Genomic DNA, 13,122 nt, shown 5'->3' with positions numbered 1-13,122 from the left:
TACTGTCTTTACTAATGGGGGTTTCTCTAGGGATTTTGGAACAGCAACACTCCTCTTTATTATCTTTACTAATGGGGGTTTCTCTAGGGATTTTGGAACAGCAACACTCCTCTTTATTATCTTTACTAATGGGGGTTTCTCTAGGGATTTTGGAACAGCAACACTCCTCTTTATTATCTTTACTAATGGGGGTTTCTCTAGGGATTTTGGAACAGCAATCTCGAAGTTAAAGGAGAATTCCACCCAAAAACAATATTTTGGTATTTGTTTCATTAGTCCATTGTTGACATAATCTCAAAATGTTTAGCTTTTCAGCAATCATTTTTTCAAGATATAAAACTTTCAAAATACAGAAATCATCACCATATGATGATGCGTTTTGCGTCATATGATACAAAATGCATCACACAGAGATGATTTCTATATTTTGAAAGTTGATAGCTGACCATCAAAACATTTTGGGACTATTTTAACAATGGACCAAAATACCAAAATATACTTTTTTGGTGGCGTTTTCCTTTAATACTCTAAGGTGGTATGATCATTTTGTGTTTTTTCCCTAAATCTAAAATAATCCATAATTATGTTCAACCAGCCGGTTGATCTAAGCTATTAACCATGAATGCCCACTAACCTGTCAACTAATCAGCTGACCTTCTGCTCACATGGATCAGCATATACAGTAACCAGAAAACCACCATGTCAGCACATTGAACATGATAAAACAGCAACTAACTGGTGCCTTCAATACAGCCCAGTGCTGGTATTGCAGAAACTCCTTTCTGAACTTCCCTCCTTAATATCTCTCCATCTCTTCTCCATCAGATGTCATGGCGTCCGACATACCGAAGCTCCAAGTTTCGAAACGTCTACGGCAAAGTGGCCAACCGGGAGCACTGCTTTGACGGCATTCCCATCACCAAGAACGTCCATGACAACCACTTCTGTGCCGTCAATGCCAAGTTCCTGGCCATCGTCACGGAGAGTGCCGGTGGAGGGTCCTTTATCGTTATCCCTGTTTCCCAGGTAACCATGGCAGCAGGCCAACAGTGAGGCATTACGTTCTCTGGGCTGCATATCTCTCTGAAACATCTACTCTGAGAATGATTTGTATTTTTGCACTTTAGGTTGTCCTTTTCTCAAAGTCAAAGCACATGACATTGTTTCACCCCTTCCACCACCAATGTGTAGTGCCCATTTGGGAGGTGCCACGGCAGCCATTTTACGTAACAACGATCACCACACATGTGGTGCGGTGTGATTGACTCCTAATATAACCCTGTAAAGACCAGTGCCAACCCTAAGCCTAACCCTGTAAAGACCAGTGTCAACCCTAAGCCTAACCCTGTAAAGACCAGTGCCAACCCTAACCCTGTAAAGACCAGTGCCAACCCCATACTCCTCAACCAGATACCAAATCCAACATTGTAGCTAACAATGGTACGCAAGACTTGCACTTAAATATCCTGAAGGACATTGTTGTAATGGAAAATGTGTAGCTTTCAAAGACCTTAAAAGTATGGACTGTGGAGGGAAAATGTTGATTTTACCTGAAGAGGAGTCTGGTTTTCATTAATGATTCCAATGATTACTGGAAATACATTTGGATGACGTATGATATTTATGTTTTACTGTTCTACAAAGCAAACCTTTTCTGGAGAGCTTTGAACACTCACCTTTAGGTTTAACATGGAGTTAGGATAATACTGTGTTGTGTGATTGTATATATATTTACTACTTATACACCGGGTGGCTCTAATCCTGGATGCTGTTTGGTTAAAACCGCATTCCAGCCGGTGTCTATTCCAGTAACTACCACCGGCTAAATCTATGACGTTAAAATGCCTATTTACTCTGTTCCACCTGACTGGACCACTGGACCAATCCACTGTCTCATCTGCCCAGGCAGATGCAACATTATCTCCCATGTCTTTTAGATGAGCATCTGGTTTTCAACAGCAGAGATCTGTAATAATCTTGCTGTCTGTCTCTCTGACATTTGCAACATTGTTTCAATATAGAATTTTGATCTCCAGCTGTCCCATGGTATACCACACAGAGTGAACGTGTCAGGAGTCGGGACGAGACAGACAGGATGGCAGCTTTCCTTAGCCAGTCGAACTCATGAATCAGACAAATGTTGATGGATATATACGAACAAATGTCCATAGAAAAACACGAAATGCAGCCAGTTTTCTGTAGATCCAGCTTCAGTTTGAAGTGATTGTGAACAGTGCCCTAGGTACGAAAATGTATTTCTACCCCTGAACAAGGCAGTTAACCCACTGTTCCTAGACCAGTTAACCCACTGTTCCTAGGCCCTAATTGATATTAAGAATTTGTTCTTTAACTGACTTGCCTGGTAAAATAAAAAGCATCAATGGGGGAAATGTAAAATGTAACTGCTTCAGTTGATTGGAGCAGAGTGCTTGCCACACCACACATAGTGCTTGCCACACCACACATAGTGCTTGCCACACCACACATAGTGCTTGCCACACCACACATAGTGCTTGCCACACCACACATAGTGCTTGCCACACCACCACACACCACACATAGTGCTTGCCACACCACACATAGTGCTTGCCACACCACACATAGTGCTTGCCACACCACACATAGTGCTTGCCACACCACACATAGTGCTTGCCACCACACACACATAGTGCTTGTGCCCACACCACACATAGTGCTTGCCACACCACACATAGTGCTTGCCACACCACACATAGTGCTTGCCACACCACACATAGTGCTTGCCATAGTGCCACACCACACATAGTGCTTGCCACACCACACATAGTGCTTGCCACACCACACATAGTGCTTGCACACCACACATAGTGCTTGCCACACCACACATAGTGCCACACCACACATAGTGCGTGCCATTGCCACACCACACATAGTGCTTGCCACACCACACATAGTGCGTGCCATTGCCACACCACACATAGTGCGTGCCACACCAAAGCTGGGCTTTAAGTCACTCATAGAACATATACTGTATGTTAACAGAAAGTTGCTTTGGATAACAGCATCTTGCTGAATTACCATATCAAGACCTGAACTCTCTGCCCTCTGGTAACAGTTTGATTTGGCCTGCACTCTGGATAAAAGGCTTTGCAGCCAGAAGCAGTGGAAGTATCTTGGCAAAGTCTGTCTTGAGGAGACAGGACTCAGTAAATAGTAGTTGGTCTTTTATATCCCAGGGTGCAGATGGGTTTCATACTAAACAATGAGTGACATCATCTGTATACCCTGACAACAACTGATGCTACTCTAGAAAACATATTTGTCCAATTAGATCAATAAGATTGGTGTTGATAAGTGATTTGGGATTTAGAGCCATTAGGCCTAATAACAGTTTTGATTGGTCTCAAAGAGAGGATGTGATTGAGACCCATCATCTCCTTAAACGATGATGCCAGAGAGGCCGGTGTTGGGAGGATATATTGGCACGGGTGTTGTTAGGCCAGAGATGAAGTCAAGGGCCGCCAAACCGTGTCAATATATCCTCCAAACTCCTGCTTCAAGGGCATTATCACAATTATACAATACGGGTACCAACATATTCAAACAATGATTGACATATTTTCATAAAAATATATATTTTTATTAATTTATTCATACCATTTCATCCTTCCACGGGATATACCCCCAACACAAATCTAGGGTTGCTACCCAAGCCGGCTGGTCTTTCATTCTATCGGTTCGGTTGCCAGAGACGCGACCCAGTAGTTAAGTATTTTTGTTCTAAATCTATGGACACGATCCAGTCGTTTGTTCTAAATGTTCTGTTGCCATGATGGCTGGAAACATTCTTATCCCTTGCTTGCTAGCTAGACAACTTTAGCTAACACAGTCACATCAAACAGTGTAGCCAGAATAACAACAAAGTAGCTGCATTTGCGTTTGTTTAAGATGTTTTCAGGATACAACCATAACAATGAGCTAATGATGTGGGATTTCATCTCACAAGAACATTTGCTCTCTCACCAGGGCATTGTCAGCTCAGAGGATTTGAACTTGCAACCTTTCCGTTACTAGCCCAATGCTCAAACCACTAGGCTACCCTGCCAATGTTGTTTCATTTGTAGTAGTGGAATAGAGTCCAAACCAGGGTACAAGAATGAGACCTGCAGCTGGTACAGGGTGTAAAAATACTGCAGAGATGCAGAACCAATATTCTAATTAGGAAAAGCAGTTATAGGAATGAAAAGGGTGGGACACACACTATAATGGAAAACCACTGTGGGGAATTTTCTGCTCTAGTATTTGACAGCTATTTATTGAATAGGAGAGAAGAAGGCATAGATACATCAGTTTCTGCATTTTCACCAGGTGAAATATGGTGAAATATGAAAGCCACTCCATTAAAATGTTGCAGATACACCGTATTAATACCATATTGGCAGTTATGAGGGATTTCTCATTGTCGTTAGTTGTTAGTTCCATCAACGATGGTCTTTGATGGGACAAGTTGTGAACAAGACCGCTCTGCTCCAAGATCTTCCATTCTTTATTGTCATGGTCCCTCTCTTTCCACCTCATGCCAAGTTATACTACACTACCTAGAATGCCTCACCCTGTCCCTGTCATGGTCCCTCTCTTTCCACCTCATGCCAAGTTATACTACACTACCTAGAATGCCCCACCCTGTCCCTGTCATGGTCCCTCCACCTCTTTCCACCTCATGCCAAGTTATACTACACTACCTAGAATGCCCCACCCTGTCCCTGTCATGGTCCCTCTCTTTCCACCTCATGCCAAGTTATACTACACTACCTAGAATGCCCCACCCTGTCCCTGTCATGGTCCCTCTCTTTCCACCTCATGCCAAGTTATACTACACTACCTAGAATGCCCCACCCTGTCCCTGTCATGGTCCCAAAGCATTCTACAGCTTTCACTTGGATCAGGCATCAATGGCTCTTTTGTTATGGGGTATCCAGTCATTCAGCTTACTGTGTTGTAATTCATCTGGCTGAGCTCATGGCTTTTATCTGTTCGATTGCCTCATAATTGGCTCATGTGTTTCGGTGTAAGACTTGGGCTACTTTCCCATGCTACTTGGGCTGCTTTCCCATGCTACTTGGGCTACTTTCCCATGCTACTTGGGCTACTTTCGCAGCCCTCCTCGAAGCAGCTTTCTGCTCGTCTGATTGCAGAATCTCCAACACGTATTTTTAACCCTACATTTATTTCTAAGTACTATCCACAGGGTCTGAAAGGCGGCTCATATACTCCCCCTTCACAAAAGTGTTGACCCGTATGACCTAAATAATTATAGTCCCATTTCCAAACTCTATTGCCCAGCAAAGATTCTAGAATCCTTGGTAAATACTCAGTTTAGATATTTTATAACAATGAAATGTATTCTAAATGTACACCAGTCAGGTTCCAGACCAGGTCATAGCACCATCTCTGATACTTCTTTGGTTTTAAATGATGTCTTTAATTGTTTGGATGAGAAAACACATTGTGCAGACCTTTTTTTTGACCTGTCTAAAGCCTTCAACACTGTGGATTGCGCATTACTTATTCAAAGGCTTTCATCAATTGATCACATGACCAGGCTGGTTTGAAACTGTGTTAAAGGACAGAATACAGTGTGCGTTTACTGATGCTGTTAAATCAGGTTTTCTGGATGTAACATAGAGTCCCACAGGGATTGATTCTCGGTCCTGTTCTTTTCACACATTAACAATCTTGTCACCTGAATGCAGATGACACTGTGGTGCATGCTATTGCCCCCACAGCTGACCAGACTCTATCAGAGCTTTAATCTGTCTTTATTGCCCTGCAGAACACTTTTGTTGAACTGAAATGGTTACTTAATGCAGGTAAAAACAAGTATATGTTATTTTCCAAATCATGTGAAAATGTATCTGATGATTAATACATACCTACTTTGGACGGTGCCCTCATTGATCGTGTCCACACTTATAAATATCTGGGTATCTGTATTTACAAAAAATGTACATAAAGCTACTATATCTTTTCAAAGAAGAGTTAGTTAAGAATGTATAATTAAAATAGCCTTCTTCTGTCAGAACAGGTCCTGTCTTTTGTTAAAAAGCAGAAAACAAATAATTCAGTCAACATTCATTCTGGTTATTGACTAAGGTAATGTCATCTAATGGCTGGCTAAGAAGAAAACCTAAACAACCACCTGTTTGATACACAATCCGTCCACAACACCTGTCTGAAAATGCAGTGTTATGGTTGTAATAGCATTTGTTGGCTGTTATTCATTGGCTTACAAATCTGGTTTTGATTTTGAGTCTATGAATATGTTCACAGCATTACACACAGACATACAGGAGCAATATTGTGTGCATCACCTGAACTCTGCCTTGTTTTATGAAATACTACACATTATTATAAATAAATACACAAATGCTATACTATCCAGTCTTTCTACTTTGCACATTCACCTTCTGCAAATCTACCATTCCAGTGTTTTACCTGCTGTATTGTATTTACTTCACCACCATGGCCTTTTTTATTGCCTTTACCTCCCTTCTCACCTCATTTGCTCACATTGTATATAGACTTATTTTTCTACTGTATTATTGACTGTATGTCTGTTTTACTCCATGTGTAACTCTGTGTTGTTGTATGTGTCGAACTGCTATGCTTTATCTTGGGCAGGTCGCAATTGCAAATGAGAACTTCTTCTCAACTAGCCTACCTGGTTAAACAAAGGGGAAATAAAATAATTCAAATAAAATATGTCAGTAGGGCTGGAGTAGTGGAATGGAAATAGCATACAGAGGCTATGACTCTCGTACAGGGAAGAAGGGAAAAACATGAGTAGAAGAAGTATGGTAGGCAAAATGATGTCACCAGTCACAGTTTAACCATGGGAAAATCCACCCCCACTGCCATGCTGGGTAGATTCAGGCGTTGTGGAGAGAGAGATCCCACTGAGCACAGATGTCATTTCAACGTCTACTTTTGATTTACATTTGGTTGAGTTGTCAACTATTATGTAACCTTCAGGTGAATCTGAGGTATTGGTTCTACAGATATGATGTAACCTTCAGGTGAATCTGAGGTATTAGTTCTACAGATATTATGTAACCTTCAGGTGAATCTGAGGTATTAGTTCTACAGATATTATGTAACCTTCAGGTGAATCTGAGGTATTAGTTCTACAGATATTATGTAACCTTCAGGTGAATCTGAGGTATTAGTTCTACAGATATTATGTAACCTTCAGGTGAATCTGAGGTATTGGTTCTACAGATATGATGTAACCCCCAGGTGAATCTGAGGTATTGGTTCTACAGATATGATGTAACCAGTTGAATCTGAGGTATTGGTTCTACAGATATGATGTAACCAGGTGAATCTGAGGTATTAGTTCTACAGATATGATGTAAACTTCAGGTGAATCTGAGGTATTAGTTCTACAGATATGATGTAACCTTCAGGTGAATCTGAGGTATTAGTTCTACAGATATGATGTAAACTTCAGGTGAATCTGAGGTATTAGTTCTACAGATATGATGTAACCTTCAGGTGAATCTGAGGTATTGTTCTACAGATATGATGTACCCTTCAGGTGAATCTGAGGTATTAGTTCTACAGATATGATGTAACCTTCAGGTGTATCTGAGGTATTAGTTCTACAGATATGATGTAACCTTCAGGTGAATCTGAGGTATTAGTTCTACAGATATGATGTAACCCCCAGGTGAATCTGAGGTATTGGTTCTACAGATATGATGTAACCTTCAGGTGAATCTGAGGTATTAGTTCTACAGATATGATGTAACCTTCAGGTGAATCTGAGGTGTTAGTTCTACAGATATGATGTAACCAGGTGAATCTGAGGTATTGGTTCTACAGATATGATGTAACCTTCAGGTGAATCTGAGGTGTTAGTTCTACAGATATGATGTAACCAGGTGAATCTGAGGTATTGGTTCTACAGATATGATGTAACTAGGTGAAACTGAGGTATTAGTTCTACAGATATGATGTAACCTTCAGGTGAATCTGAGGTATTAGTTCTACAGATATGATGTAACCTTCAGGTGAATCTGAGGTATTAGTTCTACAGATATGATGTAACCTTCAGGTGAATCTGAGGTATTAGTTCTACAGATATGATGTAACCAGGTGAATCTGAGGTATTAGTTCTACAGATATGATGTAACCTTCAGGTGAATCTGAGGTATTAGTTCTACAGATATGATGTAACCAGGTGAATCTGAGGTATTAGTTCTACAGATATGATGTAACCAGGTGAATCTGAGGTATTAGTTCTACAGATATGATGTAACCTTCAGGTGAATCTGAGGTATTAGTTCTACAGATATGATGTAACCAGGTGAATCTGAGGTATTAGTTCTACAGATATGATGTAACCTTCAGGTGAATCTGAGGTATTAGTTCTACAGATATGATGTAACCAGGTGAATCTGAGGTATTAGTTCCACAGATATGATGTAACCAGGTGAATCTGAGGTATTAGTTCCACAGATATGATGTAACCAGGTGAATCTGAGGTATTAGTTCCACAGATATGATGTAACCAGGTGAATCTGAGGTATTAGTTCCACAGATATGATGTAACCAGGTGAATCTGAGGTATTAGTTCTAGAGATATGATGTAACCAGGTGAATCTGAGGTATTAGTTCTACAGATATGATGTAACCAGGTGAATCTGAGGTATTAGTTCTACAGATATGATGTAAACTTCAGGTGAATCTAAGGTATTAGTTCTACAGATATGATGTAACCAGGTGAATCTAAGGTATTAGTTCTACAGATATGATGTAACCAGGTGAATCTGAGGTATTAGTTCTACAGATATGATGTAACCAGGTGAATCTAAGGTATTAGTTCTACAGATATTATGTAAACATGTATAAAGAGAATGTACTTAATGGTGTGTTTGTGTTTCTCACCAATCAGTGTGTGTGTGTGTGTGTGTGTGTGTGTGTGTGTGTGTGTGTGTGTGTGTGTGTGTGTGTGTGTGTGTGTGTGTGTGTGTGTGTGTGTTTGCATTTGTTTCCCTATCAGTGTGTAGAGTTGCTGTGTGTCTAAGTGTGAACACAGCAGGGTATAACATCCCTGTGTTAGAGAGTCTCTGGTGAACACAGTAGGGTACTCCAGTCCTGTGTTAGAGAGTCTCTGGTGAACACAGTAGGGTACTCCAGTCCTGTGTTAGAGAGTCTCTGGTGAACACAGTAGGGTACTCCAGTCCTGTGTTAGAGAGTCTCTGGTGAACACAGCAGGGTACTCCAGTCCTGTGTTAGAGAGTCTCTGGTGAACACAGTAGGGTACTCCAGTCCTGTGTTAGAGAGTCTCTGGTGAACACAGCAGGGTACTCCAGTCCTGTGTTAGAGAGTCTCTGGTGAACACAGCAGGGTACTCCAGTCCTGTGTTAGAGAGTCTCTGGTGAACACAGCAGGGTACTCCAGTCCTGTGTTAGAGAGTCTCTGGTGAACACAGCAGGGTACTCCAGTCCTGTGTTAGAGAGTCTCTGGTGAACACAGCAGGGTACTCCAGTCCTGTGTTAGAGAGTCTCTGGTGAACACAGCAGGGTACTCCAGTCCTGTATTAGAGAGTCTCTGGTGAACACAGCAGGGTACTCCAGTCCTGTGTTAGAGAGTCTCTGGTGAACACAGCAGGGTACTCCAGTCCTGTGTTAGAGAGTCTCTGGTGAACACAGCAGGGTACTCCAGTCCTGTGTTAGAGAGTCTCTGGTGAACACAGCAGGGTACTCCAGTCCTGTGTTAGAGAGTCTCTGGTGAACACAGCAGGGTACTCCAGTCCTGTGTTAGAGAGTCTCTGGTGAACACAGCAGGGTACTCCAGTCCTGTGTTAGAGAGTCTCCGGTGAACACAGCAGGGTACTCCAGTCCTGTGTTAGAGAGTCTCTGGTGAACACAGCAGGTTATAACAGTCCTGTGTTAGAGAGTCTCTGGTGAACACAGCAGGTTATAACAGTCCTGTGTTAGAGAGTCTCTGGTGAACACAGCAGGGTATAACAGCCCTGTGTTAGAGAGTCTCTGGTGAACACAGCAGAGTATAACAGTCCTGTGTTAGAGAGTCTCTGGTGAACACAGCAGAGTATAACAGTCCTGTGTTAGAGAGTCTCTGGTGAACACAGCAGGTTATAACAGTCCTGTGTTAGAGAGTCTCTGGTGAACACAGCAGGTTATAACAGTCCTGTGTTAGAGAGTTCTGGTGAACACAGCAGAGTATAACAGTCCTGTGTTAGAGAGTCTCTGGTGAACACAGCAGGTTATAACAGTCCTGTGTTAGAGAGTCTCTGGTGAACACAGCAGGTTATAACAGTCCTGTGTTAGAGAGTCTCTGGTGAACACAGCAGGGTATAACAGCCCTGTGTTAGAGAGTCTCTGGTGAACACAGCAGGGTATAACAGTCCTGTGTTAGAGAGTCTCTGGTGAACACAGCAGAGTATAACAGTCCTGTGTTAGAGAGTCTCTGGTGAACACAGCAGGTTATAACAGCCCTGTGTTAGAGAGTCTCTGGTGAACACAGCAGAGTATAACAGTCCTGTGTTAGAGAGTCTCTGGTGAACACAGCAGGTTATAACAGCCCTGTGTTAGAGAGTCTCTGGTGAACACAGCAGGTTATAACAGCCCTGTGTTAGAGAGTCTCTGGTGAACACAGCAGGTTATAACAGTCCTGTGTTAGAGAGTCTCTGGTGAACACAGCAGGTTATAACAGCCCTGTGTTAGAGAGTCTCTGGTGATAATGTGTTGTGTGGCTGTTGCCAGATGACATCATGAGAAGGTCTGTAATTGGAAGTGTTTTGTCTTTAACCCTTAAAGGGAACCAACCAGTGCACTGAATGCCCAGAGGGCCTGGTTCAACCCAAGGGCTCATTCACACCATCTCAGAATTGTGATCCAGATTCACCCTGGCGTCTGCCTGGTGCCCTCCTTTGTCCTCTATTTATTAATATTCAAAGACTTCGAATTCCATAACCGATTTATTAATGGCATAATCCTATAAGATTTACACTGAGGCCCAACATGCTTCTACAAGATGATATCAGGCTTTGTTTTAATATGTGATCAGATGTGTTGCCCACTTTCCCTCAGCTAATGAGTAATGAATATTTCTGATTAAAACTGACATCTGACATGTCTGTTGAGTATTGAGGACCTATGGGAAATCAAACAGGAGATGATGAGTTTAGCTAATAGAAGAAATCTCTGGAAGAAAGTCTACATTAGTAAATTACACACTAATTGAGAATAGTTGGTAAAGTTGTACTGTTGGGAAGCTGTCGAGATTGGACTCTTTTTCTGAAAAGCCTGGGGAGGGACTTGTACTGCCATGAAAAGGATACTCCAAGTTATGAATGCCGCCCTTGGTTTGTCACACACACACACACACACACACACACACACACACACACACACACACACACACACACACACACACAAACACACAAACAGGATATACAGTGCATTCGGGAAGTATTCAGACCGATTGACTTTTCACATTTTGTTACATTACAGCCTTATTCTAAAATTGATTTATAAAATAGAAAAATTACTTCTACAATCTACACACAATGCCCCATAATGACGTAGAAAAAACTGCTTTTTAAAAATGTTTGCAAATGTATTACAAATAAAAACTGAAATAAAACATTGACATAAGTATTCAGACCCTTTACTCAGCACTTTGTTGAAGCACCTTTGGCAGTGATCAGGCTTTTGTAGTAGAGTGGCCAGACGGAAGCCACTCCTCAGTAAAAGGCACATAACAGCCCTCTTGGAGGTTGCCAAAAGGCTCTCAGACCATGAGAAACAAGCTTCTCTGGTCTGCTAAAACCAAGATTGAACTCTTTGACCTGAATGCCAAGCGTCACGTCTCGAGGAAACCTGGCACCATCCCTACGGTGAAGCATGGTGGTGGCAGCATCATACTGTGGGGATGTTTTTCGGTGGCAGGGACTGGGAGACTAGTCGGGATTGAGTGAAAGATGAACGGAGCAACATACAGAGAGATCCTTGATGAAAACCTGCTCCAAAGCACTCAGGACCTAAGACTGTGGTGAAGGTTCACCTTCCAACAGGACAACGACCCTAAGCACACAGCCAAGACAATGCAGGAGTGGCTTCGAGAAGGTGCTTCAACAAGGTACTGTGTAAGGATCTGAATACTTATGTAAATGTGATATTTAAGATTTTTATTTTTAATACATTTGCAAAAATGTGTAAAAAAATGTTTTTGCTATGTCATTATGGGGTATTGTGTGTAGATTGACGAGGGGGAAAAATATAATCAATTTTAGAATAAGGCTGTAACGTAACAAAATGTGGAAAAAGTCAAGTGGTCTGAATACTTTCTGTGCTTCTACACCTGCATTGCTTGCTGTTTGGGGTTTTAGGCTGGGTTTCTGTACAGCACTTTGAGATATCAGCTGATGTACGAAGGGCTATATAAATAAATTTGATTTGATTTGATGTGAATGCACTGTATATATAAATATAAATGTAACGGTTTTCTTGACTTGAAGGAGAGGCGGACCAAAATGCAGCGTGGTTTCTATTCATGTTTAATTTATAAAGACTCTACACATGAACAAACTAATAAAACAAGAAACGTGAAAACCCAAAACAGCCCTATCTGGTGCAAACACAGAGACAGGAACAATCACCCACAAACACACAGTGAAACCCAGGATACCTAAGTATAATTCTCAATCAGAGACAACTAATGACACCTGCCTCTGATTGAGAACCATACTAGGCCAAAATATAGAAATACCCAAATCATAGAAAAACAAACATAGACTGCCCACCCCAACTCACGCCCTGACCATACTAAATAATGACAAAACAAAGGAAATAAAGGTCAGAACGTGACAATAAAAATGCACGCACACACACACACACACACACACACACACACACACACACACACACACACACACACACACACACACACACACACACACACACACACACACACACACACACACAGCCAGTTCCACTCAGGCATGGCCTGAAGCTCTCAGCCATATGTCTCTGAGGAAATAAGAAGGAGGTCAGTGGATTGAAGTGACATCAAACATTCATGACATCATGACCAACATGGAGAGGTCTCAGCCAT

The 13,122-nt window shown here is 41.8% G+C and overlaps 1 pseudogene; it reads left to right on the top strand.

Moving 5' to 3' along the window:
* Positions 1–13,122, top strand: part of LOC112238027 — an 88,994-nt pseudogene that overhangs the window by 62,944 nt on the left and 12,928 nt on the right.

Source organism: Oncorhynchus tshawytscha, unplaced genomic scaffold, assembly GCF_018296145.1.
Source record: "Oncorhynchus tshawytscha isolate Ot180627B unplaced genomic scaffold, Otsh_v2.0 Un_contig_13882_pilon_pilon, whole genome shotgun sequence".
NCBI classification, from domain to species: domain Eukaryota; kingdom Metazoa; phylum Chordata; class Actinopteri; order Salmoniformes; family Salmonidae; genus Oncorhynchus; species Oncorhynchus tshawytscha.
The sequence above is the reverse complement of the archived record's forward strand: the minus strand, read 5'-3'. Positions and strand labels throughout refer to the sequence as shown.